The following is a 27317-nucleotide window of genomic DNA, read 5'->3' as shown; positions in this document are numbered from 1 at the left end:
ACATCCTCTTGAACAGCTTCAGCCGCGTGTGAAGGGAGGCACGGTGCTGATCCGCAGTGTTGCAGTGCTGAGGGATTACCGGTAGCAGACATGACCCTGCAGGTTCCCATACAGTTGGGTTTGCATCAAGGTTCAGCTTTCCCTTTTGTTAAGCGTTAGGGTCTGTCTGCAGCATGGGGATGCTGACGACATTTAATCTAGTCTTGCCTGGGACATGGTGAACTTCTGTCCTTTTCAGATGGTTTGTAATTGATGGCTCAGTTCTATACTCCTTTCAGGCCAGTTTGCAGGAGATTATTGTTTTTTTCACATAGTGACCAGCTTATGGGTCCTTTTGTTTGGTTTTGATTTCAGTGCTGAAGGTTTCACATCAGTCCCTGGTTACAATAATGATGGACATCATGCTCAGGGATGTACTTTCCCTTCTGTACTGCCACAAACACAGGAAATCCAGCACCAGGGCATGAAGAAAGGGTGACAGGGACTCCACAAAATGCTTCCTCCTCCCATTCCCTGGCCTACAACAGCTCCTCTGTTCAAGAGCAGGATAGGGGTTACTGGGTAGAGTGGGCCAGGAGAAGGGACTTGAACTATCAGGCACAGGGGCACCTTCCTCTGAACCCCTCAGGATGAGATTTAACCCTGAGCCCAGCAGCGATGACTCCAGTCCTTACAGCTCTCCCAGGTCATGGTTATAACTAAAAGGTTCCTATGGGTGGACTGGGAGCCGATGCTGGCAGGGAGTTTGGGTGTCCCTCCAAAGGCTGCTCTCAGGGCTGGCTGCCTGCTGTGAGTGCAATGTCACTCATCCAGCCATCAGCTGAATTAACCATCAAAAATAATAACAGAAAAGACTTCTGCAGCCTCATTAGGCACAGTCTCAAGGGTGCTGATGGTGGCAGTTATGCTCAGGAATGGCTTCAGCTCCCTTTTATGGCTCTGTGGGATATTTGGGTTGGTTTTTACCACGAGCAGTTGAGAAAGCTGTTGCATCTGGCTTTGCACTTCTTCCATCTTCATGGTTGCAGCTCATAGCCACTCCTGTCCCTGTATAGCTCACTGGGAATTTGACTAACAGATGACATAATTTGCTGCCAGGCCACCAAAGGGAAAGAAAAATTAAGATATTTCCAGTGTTCTCGTTGTTGTCTCTGTGGCAGTGAAGATAATACCTGGGCCATGCTAAAGGCCACACACTGCTTACTTCATTTACCTACCTGCTTAACACCTGCTTCTACTCAGAAAAGACAGCTCAGAGGAGGAAGAGAAGACACAAATTGCCCTTCTGCCTGCTCAAGCCCAGGCAGAAGGCTTGTCCTCTGGTGAAGGATACTCAGGTGGTACAAAGGTGCTGCTTCCAGTAGTCTGCATGTAAACTCTTTTGAAAGTTATTGGGCTTAAAAGTCCATGAACAAAAATTCAGTTCTCCCCTCACTTTGTTATCTATCTTCATAACTTATGTTAGGTAAGCATAGAGAATGATGATTAGAAATATAACTCAAACACTAAAAATCAAAAGAAATAAATGTAAACAGTGAAGGAAAGACCACAGCACAGCTGGGGCTGAATCTTGCCAACTCTTCCTTTTCCAGTTGCATTTCTAAGTCCTAACAAAAATATTGGGCTATTCGTTAGTCAGATTGCTTCTCCTCTTCTAGGAAGGGGATGCAGGAAATAAAGATGTTCCTTCCTTTTCCAAATTATAGAAATGAAAAATGCTGTCTTTGTGCAAGCTGACTAGTAAAGTTTTGCAAGGCTGCTACTGCAAATACTGCTTGCACAGAGACTCCAAACCTTGGCCATATATATACTTACTTTAAGTTCATTATAATTTGAATATACAGCAGGACAGGTGCAATACACATTTCAAAATAAAATGCACCATCAGAGAACAATCTCCTGCCCATCGTAGAGGGGCCAAAGATAACAAAGTAAACCCACTTGTAATTGTTCTTTTGCAGCAAGTGCTGGTACATTTTTAAGCTACTCACAAGCCTGTTAAATAACTGGCCATCTTTTAAGCTCAGGCACCCTGGAGTGTAGGAGGCAAATAATTCTCAGGAGGGGATTTAACACAGTTATGTAAAATAATCTGAAGCCATCGTGGTTGCTCCAGAAAGATTATAATTAAGCGAGGTTGTTTTTTTAATGTCTGCTATCATCAGTTGATTTTTCTTTGCAACAAAACAAAACAAAAGTCTTGTTCTTATTTGAGAAGCAGTTTCAGTTCCTCTCACGAAGAGGAAGGAGGTTCGGACATGCTGCTGAATGCACTGCTGTGAGTCTGGATATTTATGACACAGAATATCTTTTGGATAGTAATTTTTAACTTCTGATTAATCTTCCATTCTGCTTGAGTAGAGAACCACCATCATGCTGGGCTGGGCACAAAAGGCGCTCGGTACTCGCTAACCAGCAGCCACCCCGCGCAAAGGCTTTCAAGCAAAATTCCTTCTGTGAGTTTTCAGCCTTGCCGGTTGGGAGGTTGGCAGCTGCCTAGCTTGAAGTTGGGAGATCAGATTTTTCTCCATAGACACCCGTGACAAGGATATTTTAAAGCAACATCCTAACGCATATCTAGGATGCACCCAGAGTGCGACCGGTGCACCCTGCACGCACCCTGTCCCTGCGCTGGGCATTGCAGCACTGCCTGCCAGGCAGCGGGGTGGACCTTCTGTACTTTGTTACCTTCTATTTTGATCCATTTTTCTCCTCTACCCCCCACCACCACATATCTTCTGATCCTTTGTTTGCCCCTGCCCTCCACATGACAAGCTTTCTTAAATCCTGGACAAAATAGTTTTCGTATTACCCTGTCTCTGTCATGGGTTAAAGAGAAAATCCATCGCCATGCCGCCTGTCTGTGGTGAGATTCTGGCTATCTGTGCCATTGCATTAGCTTCCACCCATGCTACACATCTGCAGACCTGAGAAGGAAACCCTCAGCTTGTGTTTGGTAAGCTCCTAGTGAAGGCAGACAAGTCACCGTGCTGCTGACGGTCTCCCGCAGCCACGTGGTTAAACCGCGGTGGCAGGAGTGGAGGGAGCGTTGCGGAATGTATTAACTGGTACCCAGGGTTTTTATGAAGAGAATGATATTTAGCATGATATTAGTGGTGCTGCCATTTTTTATTCCACTATAACTAAAGCAGAACTTCTTGCAGATGACTGTGTTTGGGGTCATTTGGATGCCCTGCAAGATGTTCACATATTTTCCACTGCTGAATGAGAAGGAGAAAATGAGTAAGATACTTGTTGTAGGTGTCTGCCTTGCTTGCTGATGGTCTAGATTTCTGCATAACTGCTTCTCTGTTACATGGGGCTTTCAGATTTCGCTATTGATTAGAGTGGTCGCTTTTCTAATTAAAAGAATTCCCAAGTCTAACTATTGACTTGGGCAGTAAATGTGCCAGGTTATTAAAGATAAGAGGCTTTAGTGAGAAAATGTGTTCCCTCTCTCACAAAAGAGGTCAGTGTAACTTGAGTAAAAGTGTGTCCTAAAAATGAGAAAATAAGCAAAGGAAATGAGAAAGTAGGAGCCAGGCAAATGCTGCTTATGTAATTACAGCAAAGCAAGTAGGACAGAGGAGAGTCCAGGCAGCCATGCTCAGCTTTTATGTGCCCGCTTCTCAGGTCAAAGTATGTCTGCACGTGTGATTCATGTTCCTTCTGTGTGGGGGGCTGATTTCACTCAGCAGAGGCTCTACGGTTAAAAACAGAGCAAATGTACTTGCCCATAGTGAAATGACAGCGGTGGTAAAAAGTTTCCCATTGGGATGAATGTTCACAGGGCTTCAGTGTACAGCTGCTTGTGGTAGGTCAAAGGAGGTTTTGAAGGTACACTTCAACCCCTTCTTTAAAATATTCCTTCTCAGCTCTTGACACGCATCCCCAAAATATTACAACAGCACAATCATTTCTATTATGGAAAACATAATTGTTTGCAACGAGGTTGAAGTCACCTGGCAGCCACCCATGCCTTGCCCAACAAGCTGCTTGTCCATGGCTAGAGATGGGCTCTTCCATACAATCTTCATCGGAGAGTCAGAGCTGGAGTCTTTGAAGGAGCACCTCTCCCTCCACTGTTTCTAGAAACAAGTCCACACAATTAACTGGGAGTAAGCACTGAGCTCTTAAATAACTGAAGTTGGGTGAGATGAATCCTGCCCTGGGGAACCTGAATTCCTTAAGGTAATGCCTAATTACCCTTGCTGGAAGTTTTTCACACCTCTGGGCACACGTCTTGTAGGTGGTTCTCAATGTGTAGTGGTAGTTACAGGATTTGCAACATTTTATTTGTATACTCACATCCATCACCTGGGGACATGAAATTTCTGCTTATAAGTGTCCATAGACAGGCATGCTGCTGGGCAAATGGAAATGGATGTACATCAGCTATGGAGATACAAACAGCCAGCCTTGGCACTGATGGTGGGATTTGTAGCTTTACTAGGTCTCAGGGCACATGGGGGCACGGGGCCCCTTTGATGCTGAACAAACACAGGACAGAAAAACAGCCAGGACCTGCAGGAGATGATGCAGGAGGCAGTGGGTGGATCCAGCGAGCGATGGGAGAAACGCAGGATGACAGGAGGTTTAGCCAGGGTGGCTCTGAAGGGCCACATGAAGCCTTTGTGGTACAGTCTGCTTCTGAAATATGCTCTTTCACAGTTGATGCCAGGATTGCTAACGGTAAGATTTTAATAAACACACACACTTAGAGACCCATATGTGGAAGAAACAAATGTGTCTTTGGACCTCCTCTCTTCCCATCATTAACTGGCCTTTTTTATTTCCATTGTCCACCTATTTTTTTCCATTTTCCTACGCTTTTAGAGAGCTTTTCCTTACATCAGATGACTTTTTCCACTTCCTTGTATAAATTTTACCTTTGTCTCCAGTCCTGAAGTATTTATAGCTCAATGGCACACTTAACCATTGGGCATACAGTAATTTCTCTTTGAATACTTTCCATATCTCTTCTGTGTGCTTTTCCACCCACACATGTTCCATTGCCTTATCCCGAAGGATGTCTTTATTCCTCCTTTATACTTTTGGTTTCTCTATTGTTTTTTTCATGCCTTTCTTCTTGATGGGTTGGGTGTTTTTGCACATCACACAGCTTGAAAAAATTTTCCCTTCAGACTCTTTCATTGAACCAAATCTTATTCATCTGATATGCGCACAGACTGAAATTCAGTCCTCAGTAAAAGAGTGACCTACCTGCTGTGGGGAACCTACTTTTGAAGAACTTTTGGGACAAAGGCCTCAGATTGGCCTCCAAAGGGGAATTAACTTCACCCACAAAAGAGTCCCACTGGCCAGAGCAGTTGAAACCTCTAAGGTTGTAATTGTATCTAGATATTTTTGTTGTTATCATTTTCTTTCCTATGGTATTTTTGCACCAAAGCAGAAAACTCAAATTCTATTTTTTTAAAATATTGACATAGTTTTTCTGATAAAAAAGTAAGAATAATGGTCATTCAAATTGTGCAGTTATTTTATTCCTGTTTTTATTTAGCCCTGCAAGTTAATACAAAGGGAATAGCTACCTGTGGCAAGCACATAGCTTTCATTCCAGTATGGACTAATACAGCTTCAAAGGACAAAGGTGGGAAGTTAGGCTCACAGGATTGAAAGCAATGATTCTGAACAAGACTTTAAGAGTCATGGTTAAATAGCTACAGTCTGTAGTTAGAAGGAATATATTCAGGGATGTTATGTTATATCACCTCTGTTATTTGGTGCTCATGGCAGTGCTGATGCAAGTTTTCCTTTAATTCAAGAAGGATGATGAAAAGCTGCAGAGAACCAAGAGTGGCAGAGGGACTGGAAAATACGTATGTTGGTGATGGACTCCAGGGATTCCACCAGGCTGGTTTAACAAAGAAAAGGTTTAAGGCTGATTTGACTGCAACCTAGGAGCAGTTAATAGTCCCAAGAAGGAACACTTATTAGCAGGGTGTTATCCTATTTAGCAGATAAAGGCATAATGAAAGTCAATGGCTAGAAGGTGAAGTTAGGAGAACTCCCAGATCAGTTCAGTTTGCACAGGTCATTGTGGTTCATCAAGGGTCAGAACAGATCCTCAAGTGCAGGGCAGTTCCAAGCCCAGACAGACTGACCTTCTAAAATGCCAGTGGCTGGCTCAGAGGTGCTCGCACCCATGGATGCTGGCAGCACCACCCCATGTGCCTCCATGTAAAGGCAGCACGGAGTGGCCAGCAGTCATGGGCCACACTAATTGGTGGCGTATCACTGGTGTAACGCTCTTTGTGTGCTTGAGCACTAGTTCAGGCAGGAGTTAACCCAGACGTCGTATGTGCTGCATTAATGCCTGAAACCCTGATGAGATGGCCAAGATAGATTTAGGTTATAGGAGCAATATTAGCCTCTATAAACGCTGCAAAGAAATATAACACTGTTTGGCTTGATTTTTCAAAGATAAAGAGTGCCAGGAATGAGTTGAAATTTGCTTAGCATTTCTGAAAATCAAGCCATTAACCCCTGCATGCCTATGTGCTTAATTATTTTTTCCACTTCATTTAAGAGCAGAAAAGAGAAATTTTAGGCTTCTCAAAACTTTACAGCAAGTTTACGGCATGCTCAGAACTCAGAAGATCCTGAATAATCTCCCCATCACTACTTCTTCCACTTTTCTAATTAACTCAGCTTTTACTATCACCAGTGCAGCCTATTATATAACATAAGTTACATATAAGCTACAGGAACAAACCTCAAGAATATACCCGGCTGCATTCCCGTTCAGAGCTGTGATAAGCCAGCCAGGAGCACATCCTGACTTTAATTATACTGAAGAAGTCTTGGTGATTTGGTGCCCTACATCAGTATTAGGAATTGGGCATTGAATTGCTATAAATCAAGAGCTTTGCTGCTCTCACAACAAGCCCAGTGGGAGCCTGACTTTCTCAAAGAGCTTAATTAAAGAGTGCTTATTGTCAGCTCACCCCTGTAGCCCATTAGAGCTCCAGAGAGATTTGTGTTCTTCAACATCATTGTGAAAAGTGGGACAGCCTTTGCTTCTTGGGAAGATCTGTGTTCATAATCACTTCCTCACATGTCAATATGGTCCTGGTGATCTTATAGTCATCTTGCAATTAGTTGGTGATAGGTGTGAACAGGACATATCTGAGTAACTGTTTACGGAAATCCTATTGGCTAGAAAGTTACTCAACACAGTCATAATTTTCCTTGTAGCTAGTACTTTCTCTGGCTGTATCTCAGCGTGCTTGGAAAAGCAAGATTAATGTGTGACATTTCCAAAAAATGTCTATTTTCTTCCCTCAGAAGCAAGTACATCCTTGTTCTCTGACAAATGCAGCCCCTTGTGATTTACAGAGAGTGAGAGGATCCCAGGTCCCCATGTCATGGAGGCCCTTCAAAATGTTACTCACCTTTGGCTTGAAATCTATGTCATGGTAGAGTTGCACTGCAGTGTAGTTAAATGAATTATTCAGACCATAACCTCAGCTAGTTGGTAGAACCATCTTAAGTTTTTTTGTGTGCATAGGACTGGTGTACTTGGGCCCCCATCAGTCTCATCCATCTTGAATAGGGGATTTGTATGTGCTTTAATATTGATAAACTGCAGCCCTCAGACATGGGGCTGCACAGTTAGAGAAACGGGTGGGGAGAGAGCAGTAATGTTTTAGGTCTGTACCTGTGCTGTCCATTTGTGGTATTTTCACTTACAGATGTGGAAGAGAGGGCGGTGGTGTAATTTGGGTTTGTCTTGCACCGCTCACGGTACAAGGCCACTTGCAGTGCAGCTCCCAGGCTTGTCTCACCCACTCCCGGAGCCATGCAGAAGCTATCATGCACAGTCATTGCCCACACGTGCCCCTGGAGTGCTGAGAGGGAGTTTTAAAATTTGATTCTGAGTGGGCATTTCTCCACTTCGCACAAATGGCCACCTCCCTTTATGCTGGGCTTGGGTGGTGTTGCAGTGGGGCATATTCCACTGCTCTGCCAGGGGGTTGCACAACTTCTGGCTCTGCTGGCTAACCCACATCTCAAAGGAGCTGAGAGGACCCATTGATTCAGGTTTCTCCATTACTAAGTATTATTTCCCAGTGCCTCTATGGAGCCATCCTACCCACAAATTCCAGCCCAGAGAAGTCAGGGATGTTTAGAGGCTTCGAAAAAAATTTTGGACAGCAAAAATGAGAGGAAATCTCATGGGTCTAGAGGTTGTCCTTATTCTGCATGTCCTTACAACTTTCTCATCCTTCATGATTGCAGCCACGAATCAATCTCATATTAATTTGAATTAAACTCTGGCCAACTAAATGTACCAAAGGATTAAGGAGCAAAGTGTAGGCTGTTCTCTTGCCAAAGGTCATTCCCAGGGCAGAACTGACTTTAACAGACCCATCTGAGAGACAGGAAGCTCTTTGCCATGATACCACAAGGAAAAGTCTCTTCTGACTTGTGTTCTTCACTATTACAGCAGTGTTTATTAACTTCTTATGGGTACTTGTGTCCTTCACTGTATGGTAAGCAATCCACAGATTGCTTTAACCATATTCATCATCATTGACTTCCTGATGTCTGCTTTCCCACCCAAGAAAGTGTTTGCAGGATCCTCATGGAGGAGAAAAGTTCACTCTATAGATGAAGTGGTCCTAGAAGGGAAGTTCTGCCTGTCAGGAAGTTATATATTGTAATATGTAAAGATGGCAGTCACTTGCTTATGCCTCATGGTTCACATGGTGATTTGTCCAGAGTCCCCCACCCTGATGTTTCACTGCCATGATTTTTGTGCAGATATGGCTCTGTCCAAACACAAATTCTTTAGCTGCCCTTTGGCACAGGTGAAGTAACGGTGCAAAGCCCACTGTGCCCACACCTGGTCACTGGATGTAAACTCTCCTCTGGATGCAGCCCTGAGCAGCAGCAGGCCAGAGGGAGCAGAGTGGCTGCAGAGCACGCTGTGCGGTGCCTGCACACCGTGACTTAAATGCCTACAAAATCAGGTGGCCTTCTGACACGAAGCAAACTGGTTGCTTCCCTGCCACTGTATGTACAGCAGATGCTGTGCCACAGCCCGTGAAGCCCTAGGTGTCAGCCACAGCATGATGGATTTGGGGACCAGCTCAGGAGATGGAGCGAGGGAAGTGCCACGTCTGGAGATCCCCAGAGACCTAGTACAGGGAAGGAAAATGTGGTTCCAAGTCCTCTTGGCATGAAAGTGACCTGATTTTGTGGAGGAGGCGTGCTCCTGGTTTTGGAGAAGGGATGCTAAGCAGCAGAAGTTCCTGAGCTGGCTCTGGTGAAGTATCCCCTACGACAGTGCCCAGTGACTGAAGGGAGCAGCTTTTGAGCCATGCATGTAATGAGTGATAAAAACATTATTTCCAGCTCATTTGGGCATATTTAGAGATACTGCCAGCCAAACCAAACCAGCCCATTTTATCAGGCCAAACTTCACACTATTCCTCTGTTACCAGAGGAAAGGTTGTTCCCCTGATCCAGATGAGTTTTTAAATGTCCAGTGATGATTCTTCTCTGCCAGTGCCTACAGTTCTGGTTTGTCATAGTGCTGCCTTCTCCACACTTATGACCCAAGGAATGGAGCTGAGACCCAGGGTAGGGTAACACATGCAAGTAATTGCCATGGGGAACCAGTATCACTTTTCTTCCTGTGTCTTTATCTAAAACTCTGCTTTGTTGGTGATGAAAATGGATTTAATAAGAAAACCAGAAGCATTACCAAATGGGTGTGGAACATAGCAAAGCATTTGAGGAACATAAAGAGCAAAGTGAGGCACACTCATAGTTGCTGTGAGGCTGATCCAAACAAGTACAGATCAAAATCCAAACTATTTCAGCAGCTCAACTTTTCTTATTCAGAGACTACGCTCCTTCAAGCCCATAATGCAAAGGTAGCTTTCTCTTGTTTGCTATAATAGCTGTGGTAGTGGAGGCTGCATTTTCCTCTATTTTTGAGCCTTTATTGCAAGTGGATGACTGTGTTCCATAGATGCTGAAATCCAGAGGTGATGTAGGCTAGTGCTGTGTGCTTGATTGCCCTCCTGACCGATATATTTTGTGAATGTTATTGTTGAGTGTGTTAGTCATAGGTATGGCTGTGCCACATCTAGAGTTATTATCAAAAGAAGAAAAGCCTACTTATGCTTCTGGGTTATATAAAATGGAAGGAGCTTGAAACACATAGGGCAGGAGCACTGCCATTGTCTTTTTAGATTTATGCTTGTGTGAAGTAGAGATTTAAGATTGCACTTACATCAAAGGGCTGCATGTACGATTTGAGGATACTGGGTTGAACTTCAGATTGAAGAACTTTTAAGTTATTGAATTTCTACCTGAAAAGTAACTAACAAAATAAATGAACGTAACTATGCATTGACTGCAAAGTCAGAACTCTTTGAACAAAAAGCAGTCATTTAGCGTAATTTGGTAGGTGCATTCTTAATGGAAACCTAAATGCAATAGGGCTTTTTCCTTTTTAACTAAACTTAGCCTGTTTTTTTTAATCCATCTGCAACTGGCATATGACAGCAATAATAGCACTACAATACTACTACTACTACTAATAATAATAATAATATCCTTGAGAAGTGTCATAGGCCTGCTAGATTTTATGGCAAGTCACCCTAAAGGCCTCTTCTCTGTCCTGCATCTATGGGAGAAGAGATCATGTAATTTCTAATAATTCTAGGCTAGAGACAGAAGTTCTTATTTCCAGTGAACTCCAAAAGAAGGATCTTATTGAGGACAATGCTGACTCTAGAAATACTGAGGAGAAACTCCCATCTTCACAATGCTTTATCAGTGTTAATAAGGACTTCCCAATACAAGAACAGCTAAATAGCTATTATAATATAAATGTTAATGGTGTGTTGAATTCTGAATACTTTTGGAATGAAAGCACTGTGTTCAGTGTTATAGTTATGTTGTGGAGGTATTTTCTACATACCTAGTTCAGGATTGGGTGTTTTAGTTTTATTCTGGAATGGAGTGGATCAAATAACTGGAAAACGCGTGCTCTGTTCTGAATATAGGACATTTACTCAGCTCTGTATCCTCTGTACTTTGTCACTATTCATCTGATGCATTTAGGTCTCAACTTGTCCTTTTAGAGAAGGATAATGACAGGCTGCTCAAGACTACCTACATCAGACTTCTCAGTCTAGGTTGATTGTGTCCCAAGTTGAAAGATATTGATTAATTTTGACAGTGTCTGAAATATATTCCTGCATTAGCAGTAAATGACATACTTGGCAAACTTGTGGTGCTGTAGCAACATCTCGAAGCCCGTTCCTGAAGAATAGTGAGAACAAAACTCCATTTGGCATGGTGGTAACAGCCGGTAATAATAGTGCGGTACATGGAAAATGATGTAAGACAGTGATGGGCATGTACCAACATCCTGGCAGCACTGAAGGCAATGCACTGCACCCAGTGTGTCTGCTGGCCTGAGCCTCAGGGGGCTCTCCCCTCTCTCCTTAGGATGGATCTTCTAAAATCTCTGCAACTTTATTGCATGCAATGTTTCATACTCTTGCGTAGGTCCCTCAACTGAAACAATCAGCCCTGTGAAGTTGTATGTACCACCTTTCACTGCAAATTGGCAGATTTCCACCTGATAAACTGACTGAACAAGTTTCAAACTCCTGGGCTTTACCTGTTCCTTTTCCCAAAAAAGATTACAAACTGAAAGCTCTGGTCCTTTTACTGACCATCAAATCCAAAATGAAGCTCTAACAGCCTGAGTATATTAAATGTCACGGCACTTCTTATCATTGCACACCCAAAGCTACTCCTTCATCCCCATTTTAACCAGATTATCTATAATAGTAAGGAGGATAAAATTTTCTTCCTTATTTACTAAAATAACGCTGGCAAGGTAGCTGCATTTTGCACAATCGCTTCTTAGTTTAAAACACTTCTAGGCTAAATATATTCTTCTAAGATATATGCTTTGGGCATCTGTTTTCGTGCTGCATTCTCTCTGCAAGCAGCACTGAAAATGCCTTTCTTTGCCATCACTGTGAGCAGCGTGGGTAGATCTGAGAAGAAAATTCTGCCTGAAGATTTCTGTTGTCTTTTTGTTCAGTTGAAAGATACAGCTCTAATTTCTCCCATTTGTAAACTGCACACAAAACGCAGTCATACGCCTGGCTGGAAATCTCGGTTATACCTTCCAAGCTATTCTAAAAATACAGCTCAGGCTCTGCAGTCCCAAAAAATTAAATCCAGTGCTCCAACATGCAGGGTAGCCTAAAAGAGTGTGCTTCTGCACAGCACAGAGTTATCTCCCCTGCATTCGTTAGAGAAAAGGACTGATATTCACAAAGGCTCAGTTCCCTTTAAAATTTTGCCCACTATATGTTTTATGAGGACAGAGGAGCAAAGGTCCCTTCTATTACCATTCTGAGAGGATTTTCAGAAAATGCAAGTTCTCTCCCCGTCAGACTTTGTGAAGGAAGGGGTGCCTTTCCGATTCCTCTGGGAAGCGTAAGCAATACCAGTTTTGTAATCAGAAAATACTGCTTGGTTGTTCAGCTTTATTTTTACAAGTGTCAGACTTATGCAGAGTTTAATGTCTCACCTTTACATGTCAACGATGCATATTATTCCAAAAAGCTCTTCAAGGCAATTCTTTTCAGTCTTGGAGGTCATGCTCAAATTAGCCATCATGAGGAGGCAGTGAGCACCACCCAAGTAGTTTTGCTCTGTCAGAAATTAATTATTTGTTTCTAGCATTGCATCTGGGCTCTTGTCTGTTAGATCAAGCAAAATGCTCATTTGCTTACAGTTGTTTGAATAAGGAAAGGTCGCGTTACAAAGCCATTAAGTCTCTTTATAGTTGCAAGCAGCAGAAAGTCTGCATAAAGGAGAAAATGCTTCTTCCAAGGATGACAAATAAGTATGGCTCTGCCCGTCAGCCTCAGGATGAAGAGTCTGTCCTGTGGGTTTCCACATTTCCAGCACCCAGTACACAGGATGTAAATGCTTTTGCCTCTTATTTTCATTTATTGTGCAATCTCTCAATGCTGCCGCCTTTGTGAACAGGGGAAGCTGTGCATTCAAACCACTGCTTCAATCTGGTCAAAGGAACGTTTGCATCACTCCTTGGGCAGACATAGATATGAGGGTAGCCTGGACATTTCAAGTCCACTCTCAAGATGACTTGGTATAGGAAAGACCCATGTTCAAAGGAGTGGGCTCCACCTTCTGATCCAGAAAAGAAGCCCAACCAAAAGCAAACAGACTATCCTTGATTCTGATAGTTGACGAGGCAGGAGCCAGTCCACAAAAGTCCCTGGGTCAGAAAATCTGAACAATAAAAAGCAAACTCTCCTCACAGAGTTCTTCCAGCTCCCTCTCTTTCGCAGCCTGTCAGCACAACCTTAGACTTATCTGGGTTGGGTCACAGCCAGCTTGCCCTCATTCAAGCCCTGATCCTGGCAGGACAGTAGGTAAGCCTATCAACCGCTCTGGCCAGCTCCAGCAGCTGAGACCTGAAATAGAAACGCACAGCTGAATGTTGGCCATGCAGCACTGGAAGATCTCCAGTGTTCTCATGAGGGAGGAGGAGGACACCTTGCTCAGAGATCATTTCATTGCTCTCTGGCCCCAGTATGTTTTGGTCAGTGACAGCAAAAATGCCTGATGTCCATGTGGACAGCGGGCTATGCCTGTGGCAAGCAGGAAATTACCAAGTCAATTGGTTCACCCTCTCAAGCTGTAGGTCCTACTTCCAGAGGAAACCTGTTGAAAAGTTGAGGCTTGCCCATCTCCACCACAGCCTGTGACTCTAACCTTGTGTATCAACATCTGAAGATTAAAAAACAAACAAACAAACAAACAAATAAAAGCTGTGGTCTCACTGTCACTAATCTGTGATAAAAACTGCTTTTCAAAGAAGAGGACTGATCTGACTTCTGTGAAATTAAGAGATGCTCTCTCTCCCTGCTCTCAGGGGTTGTGACAAAACCTTGAGACTTGTGATGAGGTGGGCGGGAGCCACACAAGACCACGTGCTGCATCACCGCACCAGGAGCACAGGAGCTGCAGGTCTGGTTGAATCAGTAGGTCTCTCACTCCAGTCCAGGCACCCAGTGGTGGGCCCTGGGCATACATGGGCAGGTAGCTAAAAGCTTGTATTTAATCATTGTTGGGCAAAACTCCTTGCTCCCTCCTAACATAATGGTCCTGTTTTTAACTCCTCCTCTCCTTTGGTCCCAGCACTGTCCCTGGAGGCACCTGGGATCTCAGCAGGGTCCACCAGATGTGTTGAGGAGTGACTGCAGCACCCACGCTGGGGCTTACCTGAGGGTACCCAGAAATAGTGGGGTGGTGAGACACAGACAGCTATGCTTGCTGAGGATTTACAGAAGTCATGTGCAACAGGAACAGCCTGTTCCTTTCTCATCTTTAACAGGGAGTGAAGGTAACCTGGCCCCTATAATGAAATCCTGATTTTCAGTGAAAAAATTCATTGGGGCTTATTATCACTTTAAGTATTTCAACCTGTCTGCAGTTTTTTGTACAAGTTCTCATACGTCAAATGTTCCCAAGAGGCTTGTTCAATCTGATAAGGCTTTGTTCACAAGAAGCTACATATTTATTTAGTGAAGGGAAGACAGCCAGAAGGGTTTCTGAGCAGATACAAACATGTGCACAGTTAAGCAGAGACTATTACGACAGCTTGTGTTGTCGTATGACGGCACGATTGATGGACAGGTAACATTTAGTCAGCTGCCTGCTTGGGGAGTTGGGACGGTGAGCGCTTTGCCCCAGCACTTTATGAGACATGGAAATCACACAGGCTGCTCCTGCCAGGGTTTAAGGGTCTCAAAAATCACTTCTTTCATCTTTCCTCTTTACTACAAAACTGATCTGTTCACAGAATCTAATTCTTTGTCCTTTCTAAGAAATCATGCAGAGATGGTGGGCAATCATGATGTAAAAGTGTACACCACAGAGATGGAAAAAACCCAACCCTTCAATCTGAACTAAGGTCTGAAGTCAGTTAATTCTTTGCAAAATTTACCACCCACAGAAGCATGAAGGGTTAAAGCCACCAATCACGCAAAACGTTTTCTTGGCCATCAAAGCCACTATATTCAAATGAAGTATCTATGTGATTTATATTTGTCTGTTACTCAGCTGGGGCAGCACGTGAACAGCATTTTGTAAGATGCTGTTAAAATATATGTTGGCTCCTTGCAGTATGTATTGGATTCCACAGATTCAGAAACAATATAAAATGAAAAAGAAAAAAAAAATACACTGGAAAGTAAACTGTTGCCTCCATGTGTGAATGGAAAATAATTTAATTATGAAATTAAGTGGCTGTACAACACTGCCAAGAGGGCAAACAAATGAGAAAATAACCAAAAGGAGAAAATTGTCAGTCTTTCAGTGCATAACCATTTTGTTCTGAACAGCAGCAATTATGGAAATGTGCAGAAGACTGTTTCACTGATGATAAATCTGCAATATGTCAAGCAATATTTGAAGATTCATATTTAATTACTGTGACTACACAAATTAAACAGTGGAAAAAAGTTGTCAATGCTGTTTTTTAAAGCAGGGAAATAGATCCAATGCCAAAAGCAACATGGTTAACGTCGGTAACTAAAAGAGAGAGTTTCCCTCTAGGCTAAACCTTGTGATAAAGGAGAGATGTAACTTATTATGCACTTTTGAACATGTCTGGCAAGGTTAAGAGGAAAATAGCCAGAATTATTATCGTCTGGGTTGGTAATGGTTTTCTCAGTCACATATTTACTCTGAGCACGTTCTTTGTGTTCCAGGTTACCCATAACTCTAGATCACATTTTGTTGGGTTTTTTTCCCCTCCAGAAATCATTTTAAGGCAAATAACTTTAGAAAACTCCATGCTCCACTAATGGCCGAGGCAGGACAGAGCTTCAATGAGTTCATATCACAAAGTAAGTGCAACCCAACCATCTAACTTTGTGGGGTCATTGGCACTGTGCTTGCAGCCCGTGCCGCTGCCCGAGCGAGCAGCACGCAATTTGGTACCAGGAAGCCTGTCTGCCAAAGCAAAGCACGGGCTTGGAGGGTGTTTGGAGCTGCAGGTTGACCAGGAAGAACAAAACAAGGACAGCGTGTGCTTTATTTCAGTGTGCACAACTTGGATCATCAGCAGCACGCATAAACCCTCCATGCAAACCAGGAAGGATGGTTCCAGAAGCATCATCTGGAACAAAATGTTACGGGGAGTGTAATCCTTTTCCTGCAGCATCCTAGCTGGCACTGGGTGTGCCCTTGCTCCCCAAGCCCTTCTGCAGCAGTCATGAGCCTGCAGTCATCCAGGTACACCACAAACCAGGGTTCAAGTGAAAGCACTGTGGTGTGTTGCTCCTGTTTAAGCAGAAATAAAGATGCACTGAGCTTACTGAAGTTTTCCCCAGCAGCCACTCTGCCTGGATTGTGTGTATTTTGGCTGCAGAGTTCATAGGGTCATCCCATCCTGTTGCAATGAGAGCCATGCTCCTCTTATCCTAACGTACTGGCCCAAGCGACATGGGTGCAAATACTGATACTGCTGTGCTGTGGGGGTCTTATGTGAAATTTTTTGCCTGAATTTCTCATCTGTGAAATAAGCGGAATTTTTTTTTTTTTAAGGATTACCTTTGCAAAGTACTTTCAGATGTAATATGGAAAGGGCTATATAAGAATCAAGTAATATTAGACACCAGGCAATATCACACTGTAAATTGCAGAAGAATTAATCACTGTGCCTGAAAACCCCATGCTGAATTGCTCTCAAGGATGCAGAATGTTGTAGGATGTATGAATGGGAGAAGTTCCTTAAGAAGATCCTCTGAGTGAAGTGGATTGTGAGCTACGCTCTGCTGCAGTTGTCATGGCGAGTATTCATATTTCCCATAGCAACAGAACCAGTAAATAACTGCATAAAAAGCTCCATTAAGTGACCAGGGGACAAGCCGATTCTCTCATCGACATCCTTAACTTGAACATTCTTCTGTAGATGAAACACTCCACTGAAAAGTGAGATTTTCCTTCAGTTTGTGACATGTTTCCTCTTCATAGTTTCATTATGATTCGCCCACCGGTTGCTACGCTAGTGACACTATCTGTGCCATGTACATACTACTGCCTGGTGTCTGAATTCACCGAAGGAGATGATGACAGGGCAGCAGACCCACAGCAAGTGCTGTCTTTGTAGCACTTTGTGCAAGTGCTGTCTAATGCAGGTCAACTGAAGTTCTGCAAGTGAAAGGACTGAAGCTCTACAGGAAACAATGCACTTTTTAAAATTTTATTTTTGGACTCTCTCTCTCTCTCTTGTTTTTCCTCAGTTGAAATGACTTGTTATTCTGCAAACTAGCACCACTACCAGTGTTAAGGGCAGTCAGCTGTATTAAATGGACAAGGGGAGGATGGAAAGTGGGGGGAACTAAGAGATGTCACTATAACAGCAATAATGCTCCAAAGCAGAACAGTCTTTCATCTTAATGAAAAGAAAGTTGTTGTAAGCCAGCATTTTACTGAACAGTGTTTTGCAGTGCCCTAAGAAGCCCTGGGCTCCGCTCTGCAGAACCATGTTCTTTGTATACTCTGCTGAATGCAAATTTGGGTACAAATGTAGATGATATCTGTGAGAAGCACTACAACTTGACAGATGTTGGTTAGTGCAAAAAAACTAGGAACCATTTTTCTGAGAAAACAAAAACCAAAAACAAACAAAACCAAACAAACAAAAACCCTACCTCCTCGGACTCATCTGGCTGCCTGCAAATGTGCTGGGAAGGCACTGCTTGGCTCACCACAGAAGATGGATGCTTCCCTGGTGTAAGAAGACCAAGGAATTTTCTTGATATGGAGAGGACCAGCAGGACCTGTTGCTAAGACAGTCAGGGAGGCTCTTGGGGTAAGAGGGAGAAGGGTGGCAGTACTTAACTGCCCACATGGTCACCACCATATTTGGGCCAAGAGACAAGACAAGCTGTCCAAACAGAAATCCAATCCATATCCCACAGGTCTTGCTTCTGCAAAATGTGTCCCGAGTTTCATGACAAGCACATTTATCAGACAGCTCCTGTCTTCAGTCCCAGCCTCTCATTCACAAGCCCTGACCAAAACTGATCTTGATATTCCTGTTTAGATGAGGAAATTCCAATTGTCTTGCATATTCACTTTCTGTAGACACATAAAAATGCAATCAGTTACACAGCTGCATAATAGAAACTGATTTCACCAGGTCAGTCAGGGGTTTGTTTCCACTTATTAGGACTGACTTTTTGCAACGCTGCTTGTAGACAAAATCTGTCACATAATTCTAGTTTCTAGCATCATAGTCAATTCATTGATGATGTTCAGCACCTCCCCTGCACCCAGGAAAACCATGTGCATTTCTGTGAGTAGAGAGTGCAGTAACATCCCACGCAGTTCTGAATAATTTTTGACACATTTCAGTATCGTTTAGTGGTAAAACACAGTGATAAAATCTCGCAGACTTGCGTTTTAACTTGCTTTTGTTTAGGTATGAGCACAGAGGCACAGCATTAGCAACACGTGATGCTTTCAGTCTGTCCTGGTCCCAGGGTAAGATCTCTGTTGAATATCAGGCCACTTCTTTTATGCATTCATTAATTTATTTAGGTTTCTGTGTTTTAAAAAAAAGACAAAAGGAAAACAGTGGAAGTTACCCAAGAACCCTATTGACTTTGGTGCACTTGGGATCAAGGAAACATGGTTTTTTTACTGTGTATCCTAAAAGACCATTAAGGGAGGTATGTAGAGAGCTGTGCCTGGGGCCTGTGCTCCGGGCTCCTGTCCTTTTTAGTGTCTGAGTTGTATTGTCAGTGGTCCCTCAAGACAGTCAGGCTGCTCAATTCTTCTAAAAAACCACCGGCACAGCTTGTGCTTAAGAAGTGACCGCTTGACATTTATAATCCGACTGGCTGTCAAACTATGCCTGGTCTTTCCTCAGTGGTTAAATACATGCAACTGTCTGTGGTGAGTGAGTTTGCATTGGTATCAGATACACACAGAGATATATACGTATTGTTTTTTCAGTCTTTGCCAATCAGGGTGTGGTAGGAGGACTGTCAACCCCTCGATCTTCTAAATGCAAACGCCCTGTCTGCTTCCTACTGGGCCCTTCCATGGTCTTCAATTGTCTTGATTTCAATGTCTTCTTGCACAAGCTGCAGAGCTGGAGAAGGACTGCCACCGTTCATTTTGCCTTGGAGAGGAAGATTTTACTTTCTTTACAAAGTAAATTGAGGCACTAGCTTCTCTCAGCACCCCATTGCACATGGGTTTGCAGAGGGAGGTCTCCACATCAGCAAGGCTGCGCAGGGGGTGAGCGGCGCTGTGGGAACTGCAGTACTTCGTGCCTGCAGGTCATGCCTGCAGGTCACAGCCATCCTAAAGCCACTCTCCGTCCCAGTTACCCAGTTTCTGAAGGAGATTAGGATGTAGTTGGGAGCCCTCTGGCTGCAGACCAGTCCAGGCAAACCAAATGAGATGCATGTTAGTAACTGGGAGACAGAGGGTAAGATATGGACGGAGGCAGCTCCTGTCCCAGCACAGCCTGCTAAGCCCTCCCAAGATGTGTCCTTTGTCACCCACATGTGCAACTTGGGGGCCTGGTCAGACCCTGGTTATAGTAGGAAGATCAGATGGCAAGGACAGCTTTCTCTCTGCCATGTTTGGTCAGGAACACATTGCTTCTTGTCTTGGAGTCAGATGTTGCTGCTTTAACCCATGATGTTGAAAACTCCATCAGATGGCCTTGTTAACATTGCATTCGCTCTGGGTAAAGGCCAGAGGGGAGAAGTGGAAACTTTTCAGTGCAAGGAATAGTTGACCTGCAGAATTCCTAAGTTCTGTGTATGGGATAAAGTAACTAAGAATGGGCAAGTACCAGAGAGAAGCTTTAAAGTGATACCACCTTGTATGAATAAAGCTTAGCATCAGCAGAAGTATTAATAGAAAATATCCATGTTTATCAATGTGAATTTAATGTCCTAATTAGTAGCAACCGTGATTTATTGGGAAAGATGCACTTGTAGACAATGGACGATAATTCTGCACTGCCCATTCTTGCTCTGTGCTTCATCCATGGGTGATACTCCAGCTGCTGCCATTGCCTTGTTCTCCCTCTGTCCTCTGACTGCTGATTTCAGGGGGATTTGGGCCTTTAACATAATTATCATTAAGTTTCTATTTTATGTCTCTGTTCATGAGGCCCCTCAGTAGCTGATTATACTAATCAGAGGTGATTATTGCCTGTGCCCACTTAACCACATTTAAATGCAGCAGCCTGAATTTGTCTTCAGCACAGTATCCAGAAGATATGAACCCAGCATCAAAGAAACTTAATTCAGAGGTACATTATTTTATGGGATCAAGCTAAAATGTGGTTAAAAAGCTTTAGGGTCAGTGTATGCTCTCATGGAAGGATACAGGCAGGTGAAGGTAGCCACGTTCTTGTTTGTGCAAGGCTTTTTCCTCATTTCTTTCAGTTAGTAAGAATAACAGTTCACAGGAATACTTATCAGAGAATATTTTACCGCAGTTAAGAAAGAACACTTTTTCCTTTATAAAAATAATAATTATTGTTGAAAGTATGATCGGCCACATTAAAAATATTCTTTTACTCTTTTTCCTGGACAGATCCCTGACTTGGGCACCTCTCAGCTTTTCAGATAAATACATTGATCTGGCCATGCTATTACGCTAGCACAAGGAAATATGGGGCCTTAGACACACACAAAATTTGGGTACCAATCTTGCCTCCACAAGAACCAGCTTAAACCATTTCCTACAAATTAAGGTGCTGGATGATGAAAATTAAAATATTCCAGTTGGTTCTCAAAAGCTTAGGTGGAATTTTGTCCTAAATTGTGATTAACTCATTTATGTTCCTAACCCTTTTCAGCAGTTGCATAAAGATTCAAAGTGGCGCTCCGAGATGCTGGGTAGGACAGCAAGTAGGTCCTTCCAGCCCACAGGGATGCAAGATTTTATGCTAAGAGGGAAATCCTGTTGACACTGGAATAAATGTGGTTTTTTCTCTGCCTTTAATGGAGTTTCCGTTCCTTTTTCTGAACTTAAATGAGAATGGGATTTTACCCATCTTATCACATGATTTTGGTGCGAACCTGAATTCTATTTTTGAGCCTTTTTAAAGGGGGAAAATGACAGTGAAACTATGTAAGCCCAGAGAACAGATGCATCTCCAGAGGAAGAAGGACTCCAATAGCTGTAGGGTGTTGCTTGAACCAGAGCTGTGAGCTGTAAGCACAGCTCCCGCAGCGCAGCAGCAGTGCCAGGGGTGATCCAGGGGGCTGCAGAAGCCACTGCAAAGCCTGACTGCAGTTCTCTTACAGGTGGCAGAGTTGTGCCTGGCCAAAATGCACTTCCTTGTCCCCACTGCAAGCACAGGGGGGTGTTTGGGATGAGGAGAAGGTCATAATACCACAGAAAGGAAAATGCAATGCTATTTCCAGGAGTTTTCGGTGAAACTTTAGAATTCACAAACATAAAGATAGATAAGGAATTGCAGGGACAGTTTCACATAGACAAACTCTTGGGCAGTATATATTTCTGTTGCAAGTAAATGTGATTAAAATATTCCAGAGACTTCAACTATATTCTTTACATTAAATCCAATAATTATTTATTCATCTCCCAACTTTGATTTTGTTAAATAACCAGTACTATAATTCAGAGGCAAGAATTTAATCCACATAAAATTCTGTCCTCAGGGAAGATCAAAGTGAATCCTGTGGTGTTAAGCACACACCTACAGCACTTGATCCTGAAACAAAATTAAGTGTGTGTTTCAATCAGCCTATCCCTTCTTACGGGTTCCCATGCATTAACCTAAGCCTCTGCCTGAACGTTTCCAGCCCCAGGATCAAGGACCTGTGGAGATCTCCACACTGGGAGAGCAGAGGTCTGAAAATGTAGCAAGCAAACACAGGAGAACATGAGCAGGCTGTGATGACAATGCCTACTCATTTCTCTGCATCTACTAACTCTAGGGTAAAAGACTGAAAGTCTCTTGGGTGATATAAATATGCAAGATAAGTGCATAAGTGCGTACACTAGAACACAAAGGTGAAATGTCCCTGTTTATCAGGCACAATTAAAATGAATAGAGGATGACTAATAAAGAGGCAGTTTCAAATCTTTACATGACACAGTATCAAGGCAACAGCGTTGTGCAATAGCCCCGACACAATTAGCGTGTCCCTGCCTTGGGCAATGCTGGAAGGGGCTGCCACCAGCCTCACCCGCTGGCTCCCATGGTGGGCACTGGGTGGGCTCCGCTGCTTCAACTCCGCATCCCAGAGTCCCAGCGAAACCTGCACAGAACCAGCCCCTTCAGATCAAGGCAAGGGTGGTTTTCCTACTCTGCTGTCTCCATTCTTCTCTTTCCTTTTGGTTTGCACAATCCCAAGCGTTACAGTTACTGCTGTGTGTAAAGCGAGAGCATCTTGTTGACTTTCTGGGCATGCTCCGGAGTGAGATGAGGCTGAGGAGCCTGATCCTGTACCGGAGCTGGTTCTTGACTTAGCCTGGCGCAATGCAAACATTGCCTGGCTATGAAGTTTTTTCACGTAACTTAAAGGCTCGTTTGGACAACCCTTTGCTCCGGATGAAAGATTGCTCATGGGAATGTGATCCTGCAAGATACAGTCCAAGCTATCGCTCTGTTTCTGTGTTTAATTATGTTACTCCTTAATGGTGCCTACCAGGCTGCAGGATTCTCCAGTCCGCTGAGTGAGTGCAGCAGGGACAGGCTGGTTTAGATAGAGTTAGAGATATATATATAGAAAGATATATATAGCTATATAGATATATTCTTTGCTGTTCTTATTTTCTGGCCAAAACCAGTTCTCTCTTGGTTTTATTGCTGCTGCCATGTCTTTGCAAGCAGCATTGTTAAAAACTAATAATATAAACAAATCTGAGGCTATGCCAAGCATTGCAGAGTACAGCCAAAGCTGCCCAACACCACAGCTTGCTGAGCAATGTGTGAATTTTGTTGTGTCAGAAATGCCTGTTTCCCAATTCTTTTTTAACTTTTGGAAAGATCTCAGTGGAGAGTGTGTTCTTTTAAATGAGATAATTAAAGTCATTGACATGAAAACTCTTTCAGCATTGCTTTAGGAGAAGTGGCCCCTGCATTGGCCCAGCCTGTTGTCTCTACTTGACAGGGGCTGCAGGGGAGCTGGTTGAAACACTTCAAATAAAACACAATTTCTGGTCAGAAAATCGTGTTATTGCAGTTAATGTGTAAAATGGTATTTCTGAGTGTTTCACTGTATTAGAAGAGAGTGTTGATGCTCTTTGCTGTGCCTGTCGGGCTCGTGGGATAGCGGGGATGCCTGTGGAAGTGTCGAGGTGCAGATCTGGCCGGGCAGTGCCAGCACACCCGACTGGCTGCCAGCACAATGGGGCAATGGCTGTGGCACTTGGTGCCTCCAGGGAAAACCTGCCCCAGCCCAGCCCCGCTGGGGCCACATCCTGCCTGTGCTGCCCACAGCATCTACCCGCCAGTGCTTCATCTGAAGTGCCTCAGCTGCAGTGTGCAGTATTCTCTTTATTCCTGATCTAATTCCGTAAATGTGAACCTGCATGCCCACATACGTGGGCAATGGCATCCTCTCAGTGACCGTCACTGGTGACAGGGCTGCACTGCAGGCTGCAGAGACACACCTTAACAAGTACAAAAAGGAGATAAATGCTGCATTTGATACCTATTTGTACCTTGCCTGGAAGAGGACAAGAAGTACTTTTCCCACATGAATGAGGGAAGGGTTGCTGTGCTTTGCATGATGAGGCTGTGTGCCTCAAAAACCCGCTTTCAGTGGGAAAATGAGATTTGCTACTTGTGGCAGTCAGCACAACCACGCTATTTTCTTTGCCTCTGATAAGAAAGAAAATAAGAAATATTAACTGTGTGCAGAGGTGCCCTTTCTCTTGTCTTCATCAGTAAGAGCTGATGTTCCTCAGGGTTATTGCTATAACAGTGTTACTTCCCTTTCCTCAGTGGCATCAGGTTTATATTAAAAAACTCATAGCAAAGCCTTTTGTCCACTGTCCCCGTTTTGGTTCTGCTTTTGTCCCCCGTGCTGTGCTTTGGGCCACTGGCACGTTGGGGGGGATGGGGCCATGCAGGCGGGCTGCCCCCCTGCCCCCTTCCTCTGGCAGACCGAGGGCTGAGAGGGGAACGGGAATTTTGGCTGAGGCAAAAAAGCCAGGGGTCAGGTATGCCAGCTGTGGGAATGGGCTGCTGGGCAGGAATGGGCTCCCAGGGGGAGCAGATCTGCCAGCATTGCATAGGTTGGGGAGCAGCTTTCTAAGAGAACTTGAAGGCGCGGGGTGGTGGGGGGAGAAGGAAACACCAGCTCCCCTAACCCCCCCCCCCCAAAAAAAAAAAAAAAAATACATACCAAAAACATTTGCTAACTTGTTAGTAAGGGAGAGCGCACTGTGAGACCACTCTCGGTGCCGCAGCTTTTGGTAACTACTGCTTCCTGCCCCAGGAGAGGTGTAAATCACATCCCCGGCAATCAGCATTACCGAATGGAACCAGTGAAAAGCGGCCCCACCCCCGGCTCCGCGGAGCGGCGGGACCCGCTGCCCCCCCGCCACCGGCTCCGGTCCTCGCCCGGGGCTGGGCACGGCGGTTGTGGCGGGGAGCGGGGAAGGAGCGACCTGCTGTCCCTGGGGAGGAGGGAAAATAATCACGGTAATGAAAAAAATAAAATAAATAATAATAATAATAATAAAAAAAAAAGAGTCGTAAGAGGAAGGAAGAGGGAAATGTTCAGCCAGTGACTCATGGCGCGGGGTGACTAATCCCCTGAGCGTAGGGCCCGCGCCGGGCCGGGCAGCGGAGCCCCGCGCCGCGTGGGGAGAGCAGGGAGGCTGCGGGGCCTGCTCGGGGGGGGGGGGGGGGCGGGTCGGGGCGCGGCGGGGCCGGTGACCCACTTTCCCCGGGCTGCTCCCGCCGCCCTCGCCCCGCCCCGCCCCGCCCCGCCCCGCCCGGCCCCGCCCTCCTCCCGCTCCCGCCTCACGCGCGCGCTCGCGCTCCCTCCCCGCGCTCCGCCGGGCTCGCGCTCGGCGCGTTGCCGCCGGCCCGGCGGCCGCCGGTGGCAGCGGTGAGGGGCGGGGGAGGAGCGCGCCTGTGCAGCGCCGGGAGGAGCCGCGTTACACAACCGGCCGCCGCAATAGGCGAGTTTCACAAGTCCCGCCGCAGCTCGCCGGCAGCCCGCGCCCACCGCCCCCCACCCCCCACCCCGCACATGCCATGTCCCCTCCGGGCAGCGGGAGCCCCGGGCGGGCGGTAACCCCTGGTGCCGGCGGGGCACCGCGCCGGGGCCGGGCATGGCACTGAGAGCGGTTCCGGGACGCGCATCCTCCCAGACGGTACGTAGGGCGCTGCGGCGGGGGGGCCAGGGGAGCCGCGGACCCTCGCGGGGTGCGGGAGGGGGGGGGTCCCCTCGCTGCCGGGCCGCGCCGTGTCCCGGGGAGAGCCCCGGCTGCGCTTCGCCCTGCCCTCCTCCAGCACCTCCGGGACGTCCCGATTAAGTTTTGGAGGGGAAAATTTACAGCCGCGACTTAAATGGTTTAATTTCCCGTTTACACCCCATCCCTCCCCCCCCCCCAAAAAAAAAAAGAAAAAAAAGAAATCTGTGTATCGGCAGGACGGCGCAAGTGCTGGGTGGGTTCCCACTGTAGAGCTGAGGCGGGGAGGGGGCTCCGCGTGCTGCAGCCGCCGCTGCCGGGCGGGGGATGCTGGAGCGCGGCGGCGGCCGGACACCGGGCACCGGGCACCGGGCACGGGACCGGCTCCGGAGCGGCCACGGGACTGAGCACAGCTGAGAGCTGCGGGGGGCTTGGGTGGGGGGAGATCGATTTGCTGGAGGCTAAAATGGGCCCGGTCGCCCGATTCTCGTTCTGTCTTAAATTTGTGTCGTTCTGGGAATGCGTTTGTCTGAAAACGCGGTGGGGAAAAACCTCCGAACTGAGTCCTGTGGCTAAAGATAGCATCTAAAATCCAGGTTGAAAAGTTACTCCTCCCACCAGGGTTATTGTGTTTACAGACTGTTTACATTATAAGCAGGGAATTACGAAGGCTTTGAAAGTCCTTTATACGTTTCAGCTGTGGATTTGTGAATGATAACTCGAAGCCTTGGTCCTTAAAGGCAGAAATTGCAAAATGATTGCTCTGGGTAGCTTGCACTGGAAGCACAGTTCAAAACTGAGCCCTGCGTGATTCATAAATGAGGTGTCATATGCACTTTAGAGAGCACTTGTCCTTTGTAAAATGCCACGGTCCCCAAACGCAGGAGGCTCCGGGGCTATCCTAAGTGGATTTTGAGGAAGTGCAGCACAGCGGTCCCTTTTTGGGGACAGAACCGGCACTTAAGTGCCAGCTAGTGCTGATCCCTGAATGAAGTTGTCTTCCTCAGCAGGGGAGTAGCCCTGGAGATAATGTACCTGAAATCAAAGCTGTTAAAATGTCCCATGGTTCACCCGCCTGCGAGGGTACAGTATAACCTGGGAGGGCAGGGTTATTTATTAGCTTGAGTTTATTTTGTCATGTGCAGTGAAAGCGGCGGTGCTGATTTAAGTAATGGGACAAGATGTTCTGGTGTATACATGGGAGAATCTCAGGAGTCACCTCATTTTTAGGCAGAATGACTGTGCTCCCTGTCCTTATTTTGCTGGATCACTGCTTGCTAATCCCTAGCTCTGGAAATGGGAATTTGCTTTAAAGAGGCAGCTCTAAATTTATGCTTTTGATACATAGGCTTTACAGTCTCGTAGGTACTACAAATGTTGTTTGAAGCAGCAGACGATTTCAGCAGTGTGCATTGTGAACCCCTTGTACTGGACATACTACAACATGTACTGTTTTGGCTGGGAATTTGTGTAATTTTTATAAACTTCCTAGGCTGCAATGCCTCACAATAGTTACCCAGTTAGAAAAATCCATTTAGATTTTTTGTTTTCTAGAAACTGTATTAAAAAAAAAAAAAAGATAATTTTCCTGTAATGTGCTAATCAGAGTAAGCTCATGTGTCAGTGCTGTGTGGCGGAGGGAAGAGCACCCTGTGCACTGATGTGCCTTAAGGACAGCACTCAGGGCTCTCTGGCTGATGAAGTTCTGAGAAGTGCAGCAAGTGCTAATGAGGAGAGGAGGCTCAGGAGTTAAGCCAAAAGTGGAAGTTTGTGTGGAATAGAGGCATTCATATCTTTTGGGCTAAACATGTTTACTACTATATCTTTAGAATTTTTCT

At 45.2% G+C, this 27317-nt stretch overlaps 1 protein-coding gene across 5 annotated transcripts in view; it reads left to right on the top strand.

Annotated features, from left to right (window-relative positions):
• Positions 1-27317, top strand: part of PASD1 (PAS domain containing repressor 1) — a 108598-nt gene that overhangs the window by 26766 nt on the left and 54515 nt on the right. For 2 of the 5 annotated variants that reach the window (XM_032996100.2, XM_032996097.2), the window contains exon 1: positions 25183-25440. The exons of the other annotated variants lie outside the window; for them this stretch is intronic. The gene's annotated coding sequence lies outside the window, so the exon portion shown is untranslated. Of the gene's footprint in view, positions 1-25182; positions 25441-27317 lie in introns of those variants that run through there. 5 annotated transcript variants of the gene reach the window in all.

This window comes from Tyto alba, unplaced genomic scaffold (genome assembly GCF_018691265.1).
Source record: "Tyto alba isolate M040663 unplaced genomic scaffold, T.alba_DEE_v4.0 Super-Scaffold_5, whole genome shotgun sequence".
Taxonomy (NCBI): Eukaryota; Metazoa; Chordata; class Aves; order Strigiformes; family Tytonidae; genus Tyto; species Tyto alba.
Note: the sequence above shows the minus strand (reverse complement) of the source record. Positions and strands in the feature narration are given on the sequence as shown.